Source organism: Rhinoderma darwinii, chromosome 3 (genome assembly GCF_050947455.1).
Source record: "Rhinoderma darwinii isolate aRhiDar2 chromosome 3, aRhiDar2.hap1, whole genome shotgun sequence".
NCBI classification, from domain to species: Eukaryota; Metazoa; Chordata; class Amphibia; order Anura; family Rhinodermatidae; genus Rhinoderma; species Rhinoderma darwinii.
In genome coordinates, this window is record NC_134689.1 from 375,266,866 (window position 1) to 375,289,953 (window position 23,088).

Here is a 23,088-nt window from a genome sequence, read left to right on the forward strand (position 1 = left end):
GCCACTGCTAAGGATCTGCCAGGCACAGCTTCTGTATCTACGCCCATAGGTAATCAGTCTGCACCTGCTTCTATGTCTGTGAGACTGACTCCATCTTCCACCACTCAGGATGGCAGGCTTAGGAGTGGGAGAGCCTATCACAGCCTGGCCAGACGGAGCTAGCTCCCGCCCTCTGTCTATTTATACCTGCCTTTCCTGTTCCTCCTTGCTTGTGATTCTTCTCGTTTGGTTTCCTGGCCCTGCCGCAGCTTCTTTAACTATTTGACCCTGCTCCATATTGACCCTGGCTTACTGACTACTCTCCTGCTCTGCGTTTGGTACCTCGTACACTCCTGGTTTGACTCGGCTTGTTCATTACTCTCCTGCTCTGCGTTTGGTACTTCGTACACTCCTGGTTTGACTCGGCTCGTTCACCACTCTTGTTGCTCATGGTGAGCAGACAAGTGAGCCCTAATCTACCCGACACTCAGTCCCTGCCTACTTGCAACAACCCGCCCTAGGCGACGTGGTACAACTGGGCAACTGCCCCTTTTCCCTTGCTTCTGTGTACCCTTGTCTGTCGTGCACTTATTGAGCGTAGGGACCGTCGCCCAGTTGTACCACGTCGCCTAGGGCGGGTTGTTGCAAGTAGGCAGGGACTGAGTGTCGGGTAGATTAGGGCTCACTTGTCTGTTTCCTTACCCCCATCATTACATAATCACAAGCCCTTATACCTAGTCTACCCTGGTCCCTCACATTACTATGGACCCCCTTGAGACCCTGGCTCAGCAAATGCAGGGTCTCTCCTTACAGGTCCAGGCCCTGGCTCAGAGGGTCAACCAGCCTGACGCTACCATGGTAGTGCCCCTCACCTCTTGAACCCCACCTCAAGTTGCCTGACCGGTTCTCAGGGGACCGGAAGACTTTTCTCTCCTTTCGGGAGAGTTGTAAGCTCTATTTTCGCTTAAAGCCCCACTCCTCAGTTTCTGAGAGTCAGCGGGTGGGTATAATTATGTCCCGGCTCCAGGAAGGGCCCCAAGAATGGGCCTTCTCCTTGGCTCCTGATACCCCTGAACTTTCCTCCGTTGATCTTTTCTTTTCTGCTCTCGGACTCATTTATGACGAGACTGACAGGACTGCCTTTGCCGAGAGTCAGCTGGTGACCTTACGTCAGGGTAAGAGACCTGTGGAGGAGTATTGCTCTGACTTTAGGAAGTGGTGCGTAGCTTCTCGGTGGAATGACCCTGCCTTAAGGTGCCAGTTTAGGTTGGGTCTGTCGAACGCCCTGAAAGACCTGCTAGTTAGCTATCCCTCTTCTGACTCCCTAGACCAGGTTATGGCTTTAGCGGTACGACTTGACCGACGTCTCAGGGAACGACAACGTGAACGTGTTTGTGTTTTCTCCTCTGACTCCCCCATGATGCATCCCGAGGTTCCGTTGCTTCGTTCTTCCACGGAAGACTCGGAGGTACCTATGCAACTCGGGGCCTCCGTGTCCCCCCAACAACGCAGAGTTCCGCAGGAAGGATGGTCTCTGCTTCTATTGTCGGGATGACAAGCATCAAGTGAACACCTGTCCTATGCGTAAGAATAAGCAGCCGGAAAACTTACGCGTCACTTGGGCGCTTGGTCGCACAGGTATTTCCCGTAAATATGAAACGTAATAAAATCTTGCTTCCCTTTCAGGTCTCTTTTGGTGGTAGGTCTGCTAATATCATGTCTGTGGAATTTGCTATTTCTCTAGCTATGCCTTTGATTGATTTGCCTAAACCTGTCCCGGTAGTGGGTATCGACTCCACTCCTCTTGCTAATGGTTATTTTACACAGCATACCCCTGTTTTTGAACTCCTTGTTGGCTCCATGCATTTGGAGCAGTGCTCTGTACTGTTGATGCAGGGATTATCGTCCGATTTGGTTTTAGGCCTTCCCTGGTTGCAGTTGCATAATCCCACGTTTGACTGTAATGATGGGGGTAAGGAAACAGACAAGTGAGCCCTAATCTACCCGCCACTCAGTCCCTGCCTACTTGCAACGACCCACCCTAGGCGACGGGGTACAACTGGGCGACGGTCCCTATGCTCAATAAGTGCACGACAGACAAACAGACAAGGGTACACAGAAGCAAGGGAAAAGGGGCAGTTGCCCACGGCAACACCGTGAGCAACAAGAGTGGTGAACGAGCCGAGTCAAACCAGGAGTGTACGAAGTACCAAACACAGAGCAGGAGAGTAGTGAACAAGCCGAGTCAAACCAGGAGTGTACGAGGTACCAAACGCAGAGCAGGAGAGTAGTCAGTAAGCCAGGGTCAATATGGAGCAGGGTCAAATAGTTCAAGAAGCTGCAGCAGGGCCAGGAAACCAAACGAGAAGAATCACAAGCAAGGAGGAACAGGAAAGGCAGGTATAAATAGACAGAGGGCGGGAGCTAGCTCCGTCTGGCCAGGCTGTGATAGGCTCTCCCACTCCTAAGCCTGCCATCCTGAGTGGTGGAAGATGGAGTCAGTCTCACAGACATAGAATCAGGCGCAGACTGATTACCTATGGGCGTAGATACAGAAGCTGTGCCTGGCAGATCCTTAACAGCCACATTTAGAAGTTAACTGATCCTCTGTAACCACACCATAATATACAAAGTGGAGATCTGATCACTGGCACAGTGAGGAGAACTTTAAGTTCGTGCTTGGTACTTTGAAACAGGATCTGGAGAGGAAATAGCCATATTGTATTTAGTCACCCCCCCCCCCCCTAATCTGGATGTTTGTTTCCTCGTGGTCCACTAAGGAGTGGGTAGTGGAGCTCCCTGAAAGGTAGAGGCCCCGGGGCAATTGTTCGTTTGTTTTTTTCATATTTTATTCCTGAATATGGTTTTCTGTGGCATGTCTAGTTTATGGAAAAATAATCCAAAAAATGTGATACGGAACTTTTGTAAATTAATATCAGGCCAGCTGTTTAATTCACTGTCTTTATACTTTTGAAAAAAATAAACAATATGGCAGAAACACTTTCTTGGATTCTTTATAATAAACATAAGCTCTCAATTGAACTATCCCTTCTGCTAGCCATGGCCATAAGATAGCTGTTGGGCAAAGGCTTATACGGTAGGCCACTGTCTTTGTGTCAACTCCACTATAGACATGCGCGGATTGGCTGAGCGTGCTTGTTTGTTTTTCAAAAGGTAAAGGTGGATAAGGGCCCTTTTACACTGGCAGATATATGCTGGTAACCGATCGACGATTTAGCACAACAATGGGCGCTCGTGTAGCTCCATTTACATGGTGCAATCATTGTCAATATGGGGATGTACCCATACAGTTTGCATCATTGTTTGCAGCACATCCCCTGTTTACACCGGAAAATGTGCTGCCGACAATGATTACTTTTTGGGCTGAATTAAAGATGTGATCAACCGACAAACGAGCGTTCTGCTCCCCCCGATCATTGGCTGGTGTAAAAGGCAATTAAGTCACTGCCTATCACAAAATTGTTACTCTTCAGAGACAAGTCCAACTTTTACCCAGGGCATATATGGCCCTAAACTTCATAAAATGTGCAGCCCCAGTTACACTGTAAAGTGTAGTGTGAAAATGTTCATGAAAATGTCACAAAAATCACTTCGCTATTCCAACAAATACAAAAGTTGTAGCCGTTTAACTAACGCGTGCTAAAAATGGCTTAACGATGTCTGATCCTGAAGGCTCAAAGCAGCCCAGTCCTGAACAGGTTTACAGAATAAAAGCACCATTAGAACAAAGTTAATAATAAGTTATGTTCACACGCAGTGTGTTCAGGCGTATTTCGGAATACGCCTTGAAAAACGCTAGCTAAACTCCTACAAACATCGGCCCATTGAATTCAATGGGAAAAACTGCGTTTAGTTCAGACGGTGTTTTTTTACGCCGCTTTTTAAAAAAACGCTGCATAAAAAAAAGGAGCATGTCACCTCTTGAGCCGTTTTTGGAGCTGGGTTTTTCATAGGGTCAATTGAAAAACAGCTCCAAATATGGCTCCAAAAAACGGCTCAAAAAACTTTTTGGGCGAAATATGCGGCTGAAAATCAGAGGCTGTATTCCCTTGAAAACAGCTGCATCATTCTCAGCCGTTTTTGATTTTGCGTGTGAACATACCCTAAGGGTATGTGCACACACACTAATTACGTCCGTAATTGACGGACGTATTTCGGCCGCAAGTCCCGGACCGAACACAGTGCAGGGTGCCGGGCTCCTAGCATCATACTTATGTACGATGCTAGGAGTCTCTGCCTCGCTGCAGGACAACTGTCCCGTACTGTAATCATGTTTTCAGTACGTGACAGTGGTCCTGCAGCGAGGCAGGGACTCCTAGCATCGTACATAAGTATGATGCTAGGAGCCCGGCTCCCTGCACTGTGTTCGGTCCGGGACTTGCGGCCGAAATACGTCCGTCAATTACGGACGTAATTAGTGTGTGTGCACATACCCTAATAGTTACAAGGATGGAGTATTTATGCCTTATACATCACATGCTATACACAGGGGTGGGATTAAATTTTTTAACAGGTTCCGTTTTTCGGACAAGGACATACACACCGGGGGGGGGGTGTCACTGTGTTATGTGGTGTATCGCGCCATTGAAAATGATTCTAATAATAAAATAAAACAATTACGATATTCCAAATACCCCCTACATTAAAGTGGGCTCCAAATAAAGACATTCCCTGTCCAGAATGATTTAGTGTGGATTGCCACACTACACCGTGTTCCAAATTATTATGCACATTGGATTTAAGTGTCATAAACATTTAATTATTAGTTTTTCAATGAAACTCATGGATGGTATTGTGTATTAGGGCTCTTTGGATCATTGTAATCAATCTCAGACACCTGTGATAATTAGTTTGCCAGGTGTGCCTAATCAAAGGAAAACTACTTTAAGAAGGACGTTCTACATTATTAAGCAGGCCACAGGTTTCAAGCAATATGGGAAAGAAAAAGGATCTCTCTGCTGCCGAAAAGCGTGAAATAGTGCAATACCTTGGACAAGGTATGAAAACATTGGATATTTCAAGAAAACTTAAGCGTGATCATCGTACTGTGAAAAGATTTGTGGCTGATTCAGAGCACAGACGGGTTAGTTCAGATAAAGGCATAATGAGGAAGGTTTCTGCCAGATTAATAGGATTAGGAGAGCAGCTGCTAAAATGGCATTGCAAAGCAGCAAACAGGTATTTGAAGCCGCTGGTGCCTCTGGAGTCCCGCGAAGCTCAAGGTGTAGGATCCTCCAGAGGTTTGCAAGTGTGCATAAAGCTATTATTCGCCCACCCCTAAACAATGCTCACAAGCAGAAACGGTTGCAGTGGGCTCAGAAATACATGAAGACTAATTTTCAAACCGTGTTGTTTACTGATGAGTGCTGTGCAACCCTGGATGGTTCAGATGGATGGAGTAGTGGATGGTTGGTGAATGGCCACCATGTCCCAACAAGGCTGCGACGTCAGCAAGGAGGTGGCGGAGTCATGTTTTGGGCTGGAATCATGGGCAGAGAGCTGGTAGGCCCCTTTAGGGTCCCTAACGGTGTGAAAATGACCTCTGCAAAGTACGTCGAGTTTATGACTGACCACTTTCTTCCGTGGTACAAAAAGAAACGTGCCTTCCGTAGCAAAATTATCTTCATGCATGACAATGCACCATCTCATGCTGCAAAGAATACCTCTGTGTCATTAGTTGCTATGGGCATAAAATGAGAGAAACTCATGGTGTGGCCCCCATGTTCCCCTGACCTCAACCCTATTGAGAACCTTTGGAGCATCCTCAAGCAAAATATCTATGATGGTGGGAGGCAGTTCACATCAAAACAGAAGCTCTGGGAGGCTATTCTGACATCCTGCAAAGATATTCAAGCAGAAACTTTCCAAATACTCACAAGTTTAATGGATGCAAGAATTGTGAAGGTGACTTCCGGTTCTGGCGCTGGAGATGCAGGACGCGAGTGACTGAGCTCCCGCTCCCGTCCAGCCTATTTGCTTATAATAGTCGCTTCGGCGGCGACAATCAGCGGTGAAGTCACCAGCCCTGCACACGGAATCATCACAGGTGGTGCCTGTATGGACAGGTACCTCCTCAGAAGCGCGCAGAAGCCAGCCATGGAAGACTCAGCCGCGGCCGTGGTAAAGGGAGGTAAGATGGCGGCGCTTCCCGCCACTGCGACCCTGCTATACACACAGGAAGATGAGCTGCAGCACCATCAGTCCCAGCTTTCAAGCCCGACAGAGCACATAATGTCCGCTCTTCCTGCAGCCATTGATTATGTAGCCCTGGCCTGAGAAGTAGCCAAACAGATAGCGCCAGACCTGCAAAAAGCGCTGGAAAAAACGGTGCAAGATTCCCTAAACCGCGTGCATGCGGAGCTGGCACAAGTCACTATCAGAGCTGATGAGTTAGAGCAGCGTATGACGCTGCTGGAGGAGGAAAATGAGCGTCTGCAATCCAAACTCAGAGGGGTGCTGTCTGTTACTACGCAGTTGGGGGACAAGGTGGAGGATCTGGAAAACCGCTCCAGGAGGAGCAACCTGCGACTGGTGGGGCTGAAAGAAGCGGTGATATCTTCTGATTTGCAACGAGTGTGTGAGAGGACATTGCCAGAAGCTTTAGGTCTTCCCCGTCCCTGCCGGGTGGAGAGGGTGCACAGAGTGGGGCCGGACCCCAGAAACCTCCCAGCAACAGACGACCACAGTTCGCTTCGTCCCAGACAAGTAATCTTTAAGCTGTTGGATTACAATGATAAGGTGGCACTTATGAAAGCTTTCCGCAGCAGATCGCGTCCCTTGGAAATACTGGGCATGAAAGTGCTACTTTTTGAGGATTTCTTGGCGGAAGTTGCAAAACGAAGGCGGGCTTTCAGCAAAATTTGCACCGCGCTGTTCCAAGCGAAAATACGTTTTAACCTGCAGTACCCAGCAATCTTGCGGGTGTTTCAAGAGAATGGACGGAACAAGGTTTTCACCACGCCACAGGAAGCGGAGGACGCACTTACGGAGCTTTGTAGGCGCAGACCACAGCAAGAGGAGAGTCACAGTCCAGTACACAGTCCGAATCGCAAGTCGAGAGAAGCCAAACGGAACCGACTAAATATGGAGCGAACCTGGACAGAAGCTTTAATGCCCACACCTGGAAGATCCCGGGGGGGCCGAGCCGGAAATGGAGGGGACTCTCCGAAACCGCAGAGGCGTACGCGGGACCGCACCCGATCCACGTCTCCTGATTGAAGGACGAAGAGCTTTTCAGCACATTTTATTTTCAGCACATTTTATTTAAGCTGATGTGATGATGATTTTGTGGACGCTGTAGACCAATTGCAGATTCCGACCAGATACAGATAAGTTTACAGATAATTTGAAAGTTTTGAGGGAGATATTTGGCGGTAGTATATGGCACTCTGTACCGGTCAACAGCTGGCCTATTGTTATAATGTTACAATGTTATAAGGTTGAAATGTATGCACTCTGGTATTTCCCTGCGTTTTCACTACAGGAGATTAGTGAGGGAGTTAGATCAGGCTCTGAGATTTTTCCTTGTGGGTGGAACTGACCGGGAATGAGATAATGCCTCCTCCACGCAAGGGATTAGCTGTATCTGTCACAGATGGCAGACTGGGGGAAATTGTGATAGAAGATATGGGAAAAGGAGGTAGGGAAACCTTGAGGCGAAGCAAGATTCATGTGGATATGTGATAAGTCTGTTTGCATAAAAGTCATGAAGATATAATCCAAATGGACGCTAGGATGTTAAAATTGATGATATGGAAATGTATAAGAGTGTGCACAGGCGACAAAGAGGTAATGAGGGGGCAAGGGCTGGTGTTACTTCTTTAGGGAAGGAGTCATAGGTGCAGGCTGGGGGGGAGGGGGAGGGAGGGGCGTGTTCTGACATAACAGAAAAAAGTGAAGTCACGTACACCAGTGGGTATGAAGGGGCTGCTAACCCTTGCCGCAGGTGATTTGAGGGTTTCGTTAGATAAGGGCCGGTTGGCCTTGTTGGTTCTGGCTTATAAGCCGGGTTTTGGTTATGTTGTTAATGTTTATACATGGCTCTTGGAAAAAGACGGATCTGAATCCCCGAACTTAGCACGACTTTTAGGCACTTTAGCTCATCTTATACATGGCCCAATAACATGAAAATAGTCTCTTGGAACGTTAAAGGGCTGAGATCCCCACAGAAACGGACCAAACTTTTAAGACACATGAAAAGATTGCACCCAGATGTGGCCCTATTGCAGGAAACTCACCTTACCGAGCCGGAGTTTAAGTATTTGCAAAAATTCTGGGTGGGGCAGGTTTTTGGCTCGTCGGCAAGGGAGGGTAAGGCGGGAGTTATAATTTTGGTACATAAAAATTTTGTGTTTACACTGGTGTCTCAGGAGCGGGATGACGAGGGCCGTTGGATCCATCTAGTGATGGAGCATGCAGGGGAAACCATCAGTATTCATAATGTGTATGGCCCAAATACGGTTAACACTGGTTTTTTTGGTCATTTGGAAACCCAACTCCAGCAGGATCGCACTAGGTTTTTGATTCTAGGGGGAGACCTTAACACTGTAAGATCTTCAAAGGAAGATAGGAGCGCAGGGACTAGTTCGCAGAGAAATAGAGATAAGATCTTGCCCGACTTTTTAAGACACACGGCCCTAATAGATGCGTGGAGGAGTCTACACCCAGATGCGCGGGAGTATACACATTTCTCCCATGTTCATCAGTCATGGTCGCGTATTGATTACTTGCTAGTTAGTGACGCATTATCGCGGCGTTTACGTGAAGCGACAATTGAAGATCTAGTCATTTCGGACCATGCTCCGGTTACTATTACCTTGGCCGACACAGTAGCTAGAGGAACTGATTTTATCTGGAGGTTTCCCGCCTTTCTGGCAAAGGACGAGGGCTTTATACAGAAGCTTAAGGGGTGGTGGATGGAATTTGATGGGGATAATGTATCACATTGCTCGGAACCGTCATTGTATTGGCGTACAGCTAAAGCGGTAATACGAGGAAAAATCATGCAATATATGTCTAATCTTAAACGTAAGACGACCGAAGGATACAAGGCAGCGAGCGACAGATTACGGTGTGCATACACAGCATTTCTACACTCTCCATCACTGCCATTGGGGGAGGAAAGGAGGGAAGCCAAGCGACAGTTTGATCAATGGTTAGACAAAAGAGAGAGTATTTACCGGTCCCAATTTGATGCCGATTTAATGCGTTTCGGCAATAAAGCGGGCAAATTATTAGCGCGATTAGCAAAAGGGAGGTATGCACCATCGCACATATCAACACTTAACGAGTCAAATGGGACTTCTACCTCAGACCCAAAAAAAATCAATACCATATTAAGTAAATACTACCAAGCCCTTTACTCAGAAACACCCATAGATCTCCAAAAAGGGAGGGAATTTTTGGAGAAGGTGAAGTTGCCTGGGCTCACCCAGGAGCAAAATGGTCACTTGAGCGCAGAGATTACATTAGAGGAAGTCTGGAGCGCCATTAAGACCTTATCTAATGGAAAGGCCCCGGGTCCGGATGGATTCACAGGGGAGTTTTTTAAATCTCTGAGAGAAGAAATCAGCCCTACCTTGGTGGCATACTATAATATTTTACTAAGCACGGGGGCTTTACCAGCAGAGGCTAAAGTAGCGCATATAAAGGTGCTACCCAAGAAGGGGAAGAATCCTCTTGACCCGGGGTCGTACCGTTCCATTTCGATGATAGACCAAGATCAGAAATTACTCACAAAAATTTTGACCAATCGGCTGGCTATGTATCTACCCATACTGGTGGGAAAGTCCCAAGTAGGCTTTGTAAAGGGCAGGGCAGCAGTGACAAATCTACACAAGGTGTTGACGGTGCTAGAAACAGTCAGGCATGATCCCCAGCCAGGTACCAGGCCGGCACTTTTAGCGCTAGACGCAGAGAAAGCCTTTGATAACATACAATGGGAATGGCTGGGGATGGTGCTAGACAAAATGAACATTCAGGGAGACTTCCGGGTCTTCCTGAAGGGAGTCTACAATAGCCCGCAAGCACGTGTTCACTCCTCAGGGTTCCTATCAGATCCCTTCCAATTACATAAAGGAACACGACAGGGTTGCCCCCTATCACCCCTGTTATTCAATCTGGCATTGGAACCTATGGCTAGATACCTGGAGGAATCGGATATGTTCAGAGGCATTCAAGTAGGGTCTTGTGCAGTGAAATTAGCCCTGTTCGCTGATGATGTCATACTTTTTATGTCGAATCCTCAAGAGCATTTAGGGAAGGTTTTTCAATTTTTACAGGAATTTGTGCAATGCTCGGGATATAAAGTCAACATAGCTAAGAGCGAACTGCTGGAGTTGGGCAGGCCATTGCCTAAGACCTTTTGGTAATCATTGGGTTGCGGGATATCACCGGTTGAGCACTGCATTACTTATCTGGGTATCAAAATAGGGAGGGCACCAGACACTCTGTATGGCCTAAATTATCCCCCGTTAATTAAAAAAATACAAGCGGAACTCACTAGATGGGGCCAATTGCCGTTGTCCCTCCTGGGAAGATGCCATCTGATTAAGATGGTTAGTTTCCTCAGATTGCTATACCCCTTTCAAACACTTCCTCTATTATTGAAGCATGTGGATGTCTCGAAACTGACGGCTTCATTCACTAAATTTATATGGGCAGGAAAAAGGCCGCGCATAGCACTTACCAAGCTCATGATGGGTAAACAAGAAGGGGGTGTGAACTTTCCGAATGTCAGAGGTTATAACGTGGTCTGTCTTTTTCGCCATGTAGTAGATTGGCTTCATGAGACAAGCAATTATTCCAACTTAGATCTGGAAGGGGAGTATGCCTCACCCTGGAACCTAAAAGCTTTCTTACATTGTAGAGTTGCTTCTCTTCCGTGCCGTCTCAAAACCTCCATTGTATTGAGAGATACAGTTCTAGCTTGGAAAGTGGTACGCAAACAGTTTGGGCTACCTCACCTGGTCTCGAAATATATGCCGTTAAGCGGACATCCAGAGTTCTTACCGGGAATAGACAAGGGGGACGGAATTGCCTCATGGGGGAGGGTAGGCATCGGCAATGCAGGGGATCTTATGCACACAGAGGAAAAGAGGTGGTTAACTGGGGAGGAAATCACCACTAAACTCAGACACATAGCAGGGAGGGTCAATTTTTTGCAAGTACTTCAGGTACGAGCATTCTGCACCTCCAGGCTCAGGGATGTGAGTAAGGAAGCTACCTCGCACACTCTGGATGAGGTCATGGGTCCAAGAACTGGGAGGGCGACCATTTCGGGACTGTATGGAGCATTGAGAGATGGTTTTGTTCGGCCGCAATCAAGGATTAGTTTTAAAAGCTGGAAACGGTGGACTCAGGATCCAGGTATAGGAGAGATCATACTGGGGGGTTGGGAGACGGTACGGAAGAGTGTGATAAATGAGAGCTGGAGGGAAACCTATTTTAAGTTGATGCATGCAGCTATATATGGCTTTAATATTCTGCCTTCACAATCTTTCCCTGACTGCATTACAAGTTGTCCCAAGTGCAATACACCACTGACGAATTTGTGGCATGGGGGTGTGTACACACTAAACGATTTTGGGGGATGATACAGAAATATATTGAGGACCATTGGAAAACGAATCTCCCAATGACGCCGCAAGCGCTACTATTCCATCAGGCGCGGCCGCCGGAGGAAGAGGGTGCTCGAGGAGTGAGATCACCTCCCGTGCTGGTGCACACGATTCTACTGGTAGCCTTGAGATGCCTCCTGAGTAAATGGCTAGAGGCAGACATGCCGGGTTTAGAAATGATTGTGTCGCGGCTGAAACAGTTATTGGTTCTTGAGAGGGTGGAGGTGGAAAGGAGGAAGGAAACGGGAACCAAGAAGCTATTTGATAAGTGGCAAACATTCATAGAATCGCAATGTACAGCAGCCGAAATAGCGGAAATTGTTAGGCCCTTCCAGTACACAAAGTGGTATTGTACACAGCTCTTGGCAGGCACTTTAGGGGGGTTGCAACTCTGAATCAGCTGGGGGAAAAAGGATGAGTAGAAACTTATTGATGACCTAGGTCGTGTCGGGGTTGGGGGAAGTCATGCTTTCGGTCCATCTGAAGATAGACAATTATGCCATGTTCATGTGTTTATATGTTTATGTGTTATGTTGAATTTAATTCAAAGTTAATTCCATGACAGTAGAGTGCTGCGCACTCATGATGTAACTGTTACGTGAAATGTCTGTAAGAAAATGTGAAAACTGATAATAAAAAAGATATTTAAAAAAAAAAAGAATTGTGAAGGTGATATCAAAGAAGGGGTCCTATGTTAACATGTAACTTGGCCTGTTAAGTTTTTTTCGATTGAAAGAGCTTTTTATTTCTGTAAATATGACCTCCTGATGCTGCAAATTCAACAAATTACCATTTTAGTTCTCTTTACAACCTTTAAAATGTTTTGAGCTCTGTTGTGCATAATAATTTGAAACAGTGCATTTTGAGTTTTTTTACTTCTAAAAAAAAATCTGTTATCATTAGGAGATTTGTTCAATAAAATTCGCATTATACTCCAACGGTTGATGGCTTGAAGATTATACTGACTGTCATTTGCATCGACTATTTAGGATAATCAGCGAAAAATAATATTTGATAATAATTTGGAACGTGGTGTACATACAGTATATACAGCACCAGAACAAATATAGCTCAGTACAGAGATAATTTACAAATTTAGTTTAACCCCTGCCATATAAGTTTGTACGGAATAAAACTAGAGCTCCCAGTATAGCCAGAACGATGGTAAGCGTCAGGACCTTATATGCGACACAGCATTCAACATCCTGAGTGCTGCATCACATACAACGTCCTGACGCTTCCTGGATGGAAGAAACGGTGAGGTGAGCATACATTTTTTTATTGTCCGATAGGAAAGGGGGAGTAGTCTGATCGGGTGGGAAAGGTACGAGGCCAGAACTGGCCGCTACCTTGTTCACCCTATAGGGAAAACAAGAAGCTGGCATAGATTTACGCTTTAATTTATGCCAGCTTTATAGCGTATATTACATTTATTGTGGCACACTGGTCCTGCCCCCTTTTCTGTGTAATATGCCCAGAAGTATATTCTTTGTCCCATTATTGGAGCAAGGCACAATGTATGTTGTAAAACATAAATAAAGTAGCGTATTTTTCAGACTATTAGACACTTTTTGTTCTAAAAACTGTGCTGTAATCTTCTTGTGTGTCTGAGGGTATGTTCACACGGCCTATTTACGGACGTAAATCGGGCGTTTTTGCCCCGAATTACGCCCGAAAATAGCGCCTCAATAGCGCTGACAAACATCTGCCCATTGAAAGCAATGGGCAGACGTTTGTCTGTTCACACGAGGCGTATATTTACGCGCCGCTGTCAAATGACGGCGCGTAAATAGACGCCCGCGTAGAAGAAGTGACCTGTCACTTCTTTGGCCGTAATTGGAGCCGCTATTCATTGACTCCAATGAATAGCAGCGCTAATTACAGCCGTAATTGACGCGGCGTTCAAGCGCCTGCACATGCCGGTACGGCTGAATTTACGGGGATGTTTTCAGGCTGAAACATCCCCGTAATTTCAGCCGTTACGGACGCCCTCGTGTGAACATACCCTAATAGTTCCGAATGCAGACAGCTGCCAGTTTATGAAGAAGCATGAGACTTAGCTCCATGATTCATAGTTCCTGGCAGTTCACTGTTATGGCAGCAGAGTGTCCTGTGCCGTGTGTAAAAAAAACTCTGGGTTATCTGCTCACTAACAGTCACATCTTACACACAGAATTCTCTCAAATCTGACTGTTCAGTAAGCGAATAACATAAACATTTGTCACACAGCACAGTAAATCTGTGCAGGTACTGATCTGCAAGGGCCTTCTAGCCACGCCCCCTCCTATGTTAAATCAATAGATTTTTATTGAAATTTTACAACATTTTTCAACAAAATAAAACATATTTTGGTCCTAGAACACGGACCCATATGGAAAGGAGTACTCACATGTGTTGGAAAAAACTATACATCAACATACAACCACATAAACAACCATGCTGTGCCATGTACATACTAAATACAATCAAATATGCCAGTACACTTATAGAGAAAGATTGGGATTTAGACATAATATTTTGAATTTACCCACAGTTCCCAAGAACGTAAATTCCTTATATGGACAGATGAATTTTGTAATAGAAGGGTTTCATGGTGACAGGTAACATTCACCCTGCCTATCACTCCTGACAAGGAAGGAGATATGGGAGACTTCCATGCTTTGGCAATAGCCATTCTAGCGGCAATAAAGATGTGCTGCATGAGTACTCTAAAATTGATAGGAATTTCCTCCAATCCAATATCGAGGATGGCCAATTCCGGGCTATATGGAAAGGATAATCCTGTAAGGTCTAAAATTAGGCGAAAAACCTCCTTCCATAAAACTCCAACCGTGGGACAGGACCACCACATATGCAGAGTGTAGCCACGGGAACCACATCCCCTCCAGCAGCAATTAGAACTGCCTGTATAAATATGAGCAAATCTTGACGGAGTCAGGTACCATCTAAGATGAATTTTATGGGTGAGTACTATATGATTAACACATTTAGAATGCCTAATAATCCAACTAGAGGCCTTCAACCATTGTTCATTAGAAAATGTAGCTCCCAACTCTCGTTCCCATCTCAGCATGTGCGCAGACTTTCCTACGTTCTGTCTATTCAGGAGAAGGTCATAACTACAAGACAGACCCTTACTGTGTCCTTGCCATTGAAACAAAAATTTATGAAAGGAGGAAAGAGTGCTAGGTTTAGCAGGTACAGATATTGATTGAAGCATATGTCTTATCTGGAGACATTGGTAGAACATCTTTTTAGACAAGCTATATTTCGACATTATATGTGAAGAAAAACCACCAGCTGACCTTAGGCAGGGTCCTGCTGCTGACTGCGCCTGGATCGTCGTGTCGGCACACGGTATATGTAGACAGGAAATAGAGCAAGGTAGATTCCAGCGCAAAAATAATTCTTTAGAAGATGAAGGGTTTAAAATGGAAACATGTTCCAATTTTATTTGGAATATAGTAAAACAGGGAAACAATGTCCCACGAAGAAAGGTGGATGTAAAAGGTATACGCTGCCAACGCGTTTCAGACGTCTTCCGCGTCCTTAATCATGGCTGAAGTGAGAGTGTGACAGCATGGTAGGGGTTTATAACCGGTCAGTGACAGGTGAAAGTTAATTGCGTCTCACAGTAATTGGTTTGGAGCGCACAACGGGGAAAGTCCACGCAATCCATGTCAGATAGATGTTTCTGGACATCAGGCAAAGCTAGAATCTGTGATCGTACTAAATAAGATGGTCCATCGTGAGTAATGCGTTTTGTCATGAATTACAATGTGTAACTATGTTAAATATCTTTGAAAAGAATTCAATAATATTATGTAACTGTTACTTTTTGACCGGATGTAAGCCCTTTCAAGTTATTAAAAAATATATACATATGAAAGACAAATATATAAATATAAGAACTTGTAGAAATATAGAATATATCGTAAAACTGTGTGAAAAATGTTTAAAAATATGAACATAGACCGATATTGACATTTTTCTTGAACATTTGTTTATATTTGTGTTTTGCATATTGCTCTGCCAGAGAGAGTATATGTATTGCATAGTCGAAGATATATGTTAATTTCTAGAATGAAACCACAGCAAGGATTGATGATAGCAAATAAGGTGTTCATTTTTATATTAATCACCAAATGGGGAACAAAACTTGAGACGTGCTTTATTTTATAGGGACAAAAGAGCGTCTTCATAGCCCATATTGCCCTGCAATGATATGTATTTATTTTTCTTTTATGGAGAAACTACAAAAACGTAGATGTAGTTCTCACCATGAATATATTTAAAGTAACTTTTGCTTGTGAGAAGGAAAAGAAAAAGGTAGCATTTAGCCAATATAGATTGGAGCTATGAGTTGGGTATATGTAATAGTAATATTTTAGTAATGAAACATAACTATGTTTATATTTTGTGGGGACAAAAGAGTGTCCTCCTAGCCCGTATTGCTTTATAATTATATATATTTATTTATTTTTCTTTTATGGGGAAACCACAGACCTATAGATGTAATTCTCGCCTTAAATATATTTAAATTGACATTTGGCTTACGAGAAAAAAGGGGGGGGGGGTAACATTTCGCAAATATAGATTGGAGCTATGAGTTAGATATATATAATAGTAATATTTTAATAATGAAACATAAGTTCTTTTTTCAAATTTAATCCATGGGGATGTCGACGATAGATCCAATACGCTTCCATGCCCAGTATCTTATGCTTTAAATTTCCTCCTCGTTTGGGTACATTTACCTTTTCAATGGCATAGCATGTCAAAGTATTGGTGGTTCTGTGGTGATAATTGATGAAGTGTTTGGCTGCACTAGATGTGTTAATAATACTGGGATTTCTAATATAACTTAGGTGTTCTAATACCCTGATTTTGAATTTGCGGCTTGTACAGCCTATGTATTTTAAGTTGCAAGCTGTACATTCTAAGATATAAATTATACCCTCACTATTACAATTGTACCGCACTTGAAAAAACCCTTTTCTTCCAGCCAAGTGTTTTGTTTTTTTTTGTAAACAAATTTTATTGAGTTTTATAACATTATTACAAAAAAAACAAATATAGTATATCAAAATTGATACATGAGAAAAGGAGATGTACAATAACAGCAACATATTGCATAGGAGATGACAGAGTATACAGTATTCTACATCATTTACAGTATTACAAATGTGCATTAAGATACTTGTTGTTACAAATAACATTAGAACAAAGTAACTAAACAATCAAGCGTAACCCCCCCCCCCCCCCCCACCATAGCTCAAGGACCCATCAGTTTTCAATTAATCTTCAATAGAAACCAATAGACGAAAATAGGACATCAGATCTAATAGTCATATGTAACTACATCTTCAAGCTTCGTGTACCCCCTCTCCTTGCAGTAGACCTTCACTGAGGCCCCAAGTTACCTAGCGTCCCTGCAACCGCTCTGGTCAAATACCAGGACGTGTAATGAAATGGTGCCATCAATTCCACAATCTCGCTTTGTTGATAGTGTTTGCAGATAAAGATCTTCCATTTCTGGAAAAATTTGGAAGCTTTGGCCTCCGGGGTACGCTCTATATCTAACTTATCCATATGTATACCCTTCTTCATCTGGTACATTAGATCTGAAAGTGGAGGTATAAGGGGCGTAAGCCATTGTGCCAATAAGCATGTTTTAGCAATCAGCAAAAATACATGAAGGGCTTGTGGTACACGAGGAAGATCGGGAAAGATATGGAACATCAGAGATAGAGGGTCCAGGGTAAACCAAGTGGTTTTACATTCCTCTGGCTGTAACATGGAAGGAGACAAGGAGTTGCCTATGGTGGGAGCTTTACGAGCCACAATCCTGCATCCGTCCCTCAGAATGTCTTCCAGTATCTGATCTTCCGTAAGAATTGGTAAGTGTTTAGAAATAATATTTTTTATTTCCCGAAATAGGTTACTATGTTGTAGTAATACAGTCGGTTTGTTTAAGTTGGGCACTATATGATGTTTGGTGTCAATGAGTATATTTTCTCTGCTTTTTTTTGAGGTGATTGAAATTGCTCTTTTGAGCATCCAATCAGGATATCCCCTGTTATGTAATCTTTTTGAAATTGTTTGTTGTTCTGTTTCATAACTGATTTGTGTATTACAGTTACGTTTTGCCTACAACGTAAAGGAGTTTCCATGGGGGCCAAGTTTTCGCCTTCTCTGGCCAACCTGGTAATGGCGTGGTGGGAAGAAACATACATCTTCTCAGATAAAAACTCATTGACACAAAACATCATATAGTGCCCAACTTAAACAAACCGACTGTAATACTACAACATAGTAACCAATTTCAGGAAATAAAAAATATTATTTCTAAACACTAATTCTTACGGAAGATCAGATACTGGAAGACATTCTGAGGGACGGATGCAGGATTGTGGTTCGTAAAGCTCCCACCATAGGCAACTCCCTGTCTCCTTCCATGTTACAGCCAGAGGAACGTAAAACCACTTGGCTGGAAGAAAAGGGTTTTTTCAAATGCGGTACATATCCGTGCAAAATATGCTCCTACGTTTCCCCCAAAAAAACCTTTACTGATTCCATGGGTACAATTAATTTTTCCATCAAAAATTACATTAATTGTAATAGTGAGGGTATAATTTATATCTTAGAATGTACAGCTTGCAACTTAAAATACATAGGCTGTACAAGCCGCAAATTCAAAATCAGGGTATTAGAACACCTAAGTTATATTAGAAATCCCAATATTATTAACACATCTAGTGCAGCCAAACACTTCATCAATTATCACAACAGAACCACCAATACTTTGACATGCTATGCCATTGAAAAGGTACATGTACCCCTTTTTTCTCGTAAGCCAAATGTCAGTTTAAATATATTTAAGGCGAGAATTACATCTATAGGTCTGTGGTTTCCCCATAAAAGAAAAATAAATAAATATATATAATTATAAAGCAATACGGGCTAGGAGGACACTCTTTTGTCCCCACAAAATATAAACATAGTTATGTTTCATTACTAAAATATTACTATTACATATACCCAACTCATAGCTCCAATCTATATTGGCTAAATTCTACCTTTTTCTTTTCCTTCTCACAAGCAAAAGTTACTTTAAATATATTCATGGTGAGAACTACATCTACGTTTTTGTAGTTTCCCCATAAAAGAAATATAAATAAATACATATCATTGCAGGGCAATATGGGCTATGAAGACGCTCTTTTGTCCCTATAAAATAAAGCACGTCTCAAGTTTTGTTCCCCATTTGGTGATTAATATAAAAATGAACACCTTATTTGCTATCATCAATCCTTGCTGTGGTTTCATTCTAGAAATTAACATATATCTTCGACTATGCAATACATATACTCTCTCTGGCAGAGCAATATGCAAAACACAAATATAAACAAATGTTCAAGAAAAATGTCAATATCGGTCTATGTTCATATTTTTAAACATTTTTCACACAGTTTTACGATATATTCTATATTTCTACAAGTTCTTATATTTATATATTTGTCTTTCATATGTATATATTTTTTAATAACTTGAAAGGGCTTACATCCGGTCAAAAAGTAACAGTTACATAATATTATTGAATTCTTTTTAAAGGTATTTAACATAGTTACACATTGTAATTCATGACAAAACGCATTACTCACGAGGAACCATCTTATTTAGTACGATCACAGGTTCTAGTTTTGCCTGATGTCCAGAAACATCTATCTGACATGGATTGCGCGGACTTTCCCCGCTGTGCGCTCCAAACCAATTACTGTGAGACGCAATTAACTTTCACCTGTCACTGACCGGTTATAAACCCCTACCATGCTGTCACACTCTCACTTTAGCCATGATTAAGGACGCGGAAGACGTCTGAAACGCGTTGGCAGCGTATACCTTTTACATCCACCTTTCTTCGTGGGACATTGTTTCCCTGTTTTACTATATTCCAAATAAAATTGGAACATGTTTCCATTTTAAACCCTTCATCTTCTAAAGAATTATTTTTGCGCTGGAATATACCTTGCTCTATTTCCTATATTTTGACATTAATTGTTCAAAAGATCGCATGGTGCTTCCCTTCATACAGGTCTGAAAGGGCCTTTATACTCAACATCTCCCAGGTCAACAGATCTACATGTGGTATTAAGGACTGAAAAGCCAACAGCGGTATATGTTCATGTGATAGATACACCCAGCGATTTGCACATACTTGTAGTTTTCAACATCGCAATGAATCAGAGGTGGTACGTAAGGTCACTATAGGCAAACCGACCCCCACATAAGATGCAGCCAGCAGAATGCCTAAAGAAGAGCGAGGAAACATTTCATTATGCAACTGGAACCAAAGAGACAAAGCAGGGGAACTCCATAACCAACCCAATTGATACATGATGGCAGCTATGTTGTATGCTTTCACATCTGGAACTCCCATACCCCCCTCCCTAACCTTGCGAAATAATAAATGTTTAGCTACTCTCGCTCTTTTGTTATTCCAGATAAACTTGAGAAATAAGTTCTGAATTTGCGACGAGATAGAAGTAGGAATCAACAGCGGAATAGTCCTACAAAAGTATAAGTATTTGGGAAGCAATAACATTTTAACTAAATTGATTCTAGCAATCCAGGACAGTTGGAAAGCACTCAATCTCTTACATTCTGATCTCATATCTGCAAGCAGCTCCAAGTAATTTTCCTGTAAAATGATAGGCAACGAGGGGTACAGTTTTATCTCCAAGTAAACCAACCCTGACTCTGCCCACGTCATATGAAAAGTGGACAAATTGTGTTTCAATTGCGGATCTATATATATTGGTAACATCATGGACTTGGAAACATTTAGCTTATAATATGATACTTCCGAAAACCTAGAAATGATAGAGGTGCCAATATCCTGTATCTCTGTGGCTGACATTGTATTGAGGCACTGTGGCTGGCATTGGAGCACTTTGGTTGGCATTGTATTGACGCACTGTGGCTGGCATTGTATTGGGACACTGTGGCTGGCATTGTATTGGAGCACTGTGGTACTGTATATATACCCTAATGTCTGAAAATTACCCAGGAAATGTAGTTAAAGACAAAACCCTATTTCTCCTCTTTTATGATACAAATTATGGGTGCGTCTTATGTTCCAGTGCGTCCTATAGTCCGAAAAATATGGTAAGCACTTAAAAGGAATGTGTCGCAAACGTTACTTTTTTTTATTAAGTTATTTATTTTTATTATATCTTTTTTACGTTTTTGGTGTATTCTTTTTTTTTCTGCAAGGTAGGAAATATTAAAAATGAAATAATAATTTTTACTGTTTTGCTATGTTGGCCACCAGAGGGTGCCCTTCCCGTAATTACAGAAAGGTGCATCAGGCAAAGCAACCTGACTCACGGTTGCTGTAACCGTGAGAGGGACACCCAACACCTCTCCCATTTTTTGGCTACTAGCAAGGAGGGGAGGGGGTGCATTTAAACGACTTACCACTGTGCAATGCCATTATATGAGTGACTGAATAGTGGTAGGACGTTCATGGCGGGACCTGTGCACAGAAGACCTAGAGGAAGTCAGCATAGCTGTTTCGGTAGCGGCCTCCGCTCTTCAATAATATGCTGCTGGACTTCCCCCTAGAAGGGAGGGTCACTGTGGGTCACTGTGAACTGCGCATGTCAGATCATGCGCAGTTCACATCTACAATGGCTCCAGATTAGGAGATTAGGGTTGGCTCCCGCCACTACTCTCCTATGCCCTGTGTGGGTCGAATAGCACCTGTGTATGTGTTGTGCAGGGACACATATATAAATGCTAATAAGATGGTTGCCCCCACAGTAAGAAAATAATAGAAATAGATAAAGTAACATTAGGGAAAATAGAAAATATAATTAGATAAAATATGCCAATATATTAAAACATCAAATAAAAAAAACCCACATCTGTTCTTTAATGTGCAATTAGAACATAATGTTTTGATAAACGTTAACAGTAGTATTAAGTCATGTACAGAGAGGGTATGAAAAAAAGGATTTAAAAGAAATTGAGTTTACAGTAGATATAAAATGATTAAAATATATTAACCCCGGGGGGCGTGGCCAGCTATGATTGTGTGAAGACGTGTCTCTCTGAGCTCCTCCATCAGCATCTCCTAAATCAGCTGCCATCCAGCTTTTACGATGGGAAAGGCGACAAAAAAAGGACGAGTGGCCTCCTCTACTCAACCTCCATCTCCCCAGACTGACATTGAGGCATTGTTCGGGAAGCAGACCCCTATGCAGTTGCGAGGCCTGGCCCGAGGTCAAGATGGCCACCTGGGCCGATTCAATGCCCTGAGGGCTCCACATCGTCTCATCCTGACGGCCCCCTACCCCATTGGTTGTCACCTGTGGGGTCCATTGATTTCTTGCTCCAGGGCGGGAGTGAGGAGGATGCGGGAACCCCCTGTTCCCCGTGGATCTGCCGCCCAAGATGGCCGCCGTGACCTCGGCGAGGCGGCTCCCGGCTCTGACGGTGCCGCTACTCGGACCCGGCCGGTCTCGCCTCCTGATGGACTGACCGACAATCCCGCGGCCCTCCAAGATGTCCGCCCCGACCTGTCTGCACTGCCTCCCGGCCCGGGCTCGTCTTACCTGGAGGGGTCGTGCCGGGGAGGACCCCTCCGCATCCCACTGCTGCTGCCGATGTCGCCGCTGCCGCTGTCGAGGGCGGGCTGAGGAGTCCTGGCACGCGCATGGCCCTCCAAGATGGCCGCCGCCATGTGCTGCACTACGGAGCGAGGACCGGAAGTTGTTCCTTCGACCCCGGAAGTACTGCTGACGTCATCTCCTGGACTGGAAGTACCTCGGACGGCCCCTGGTGAGAGCAGGGCACCTCCTGGGATCCGCCGGGCTGGGGCATGTGAGGTCTCCGACGGCGACATCCCTGGGGCCATGGAGATGCTCCACCGTTCGGCCAGTCATCTCCTGGCTGCCTCTACACCGCTGCTGCTGGGACTTAATCGTGAGTATGGGGGTCCTGGACCCCATGTCCTTGTGTGTGGTGCCCAGGCCCCCGTGCCCCACCGACCTTCCCAGGACAGTGGTCCATTGGGGGACTCCCCTGCATGGTCTTCTGACTCCTCCTGGGGTAGCCCCCCGCGCGCTCACCAGAACCCCTCGGCCTCAATGCCCAAAGGGTCCATCCAGTCCCATCAGCACTCATCATCCTCCTCCCATGCTCACCGGCAGGGCTTTGCCAGTCTCTCCTCTAGCTACCATCTCCACGACTCTGCTCACAATCCGGAGGGTATTCCGGTTGTTTCCGGATTAAATCATACTGACTTCTCATCTGGAGCTGCCTGTGAAGATAGACCAGCAACTCTCTTGGACATACGTCAGATGGCCCAATTGCTACCCACTAGGGCTGATATGACTGCCTTCGCCAGACAGATAGTGGACGAATGTAAACGGGAGTTTTCTCAGTTCTGAGCGGAACTTCACTC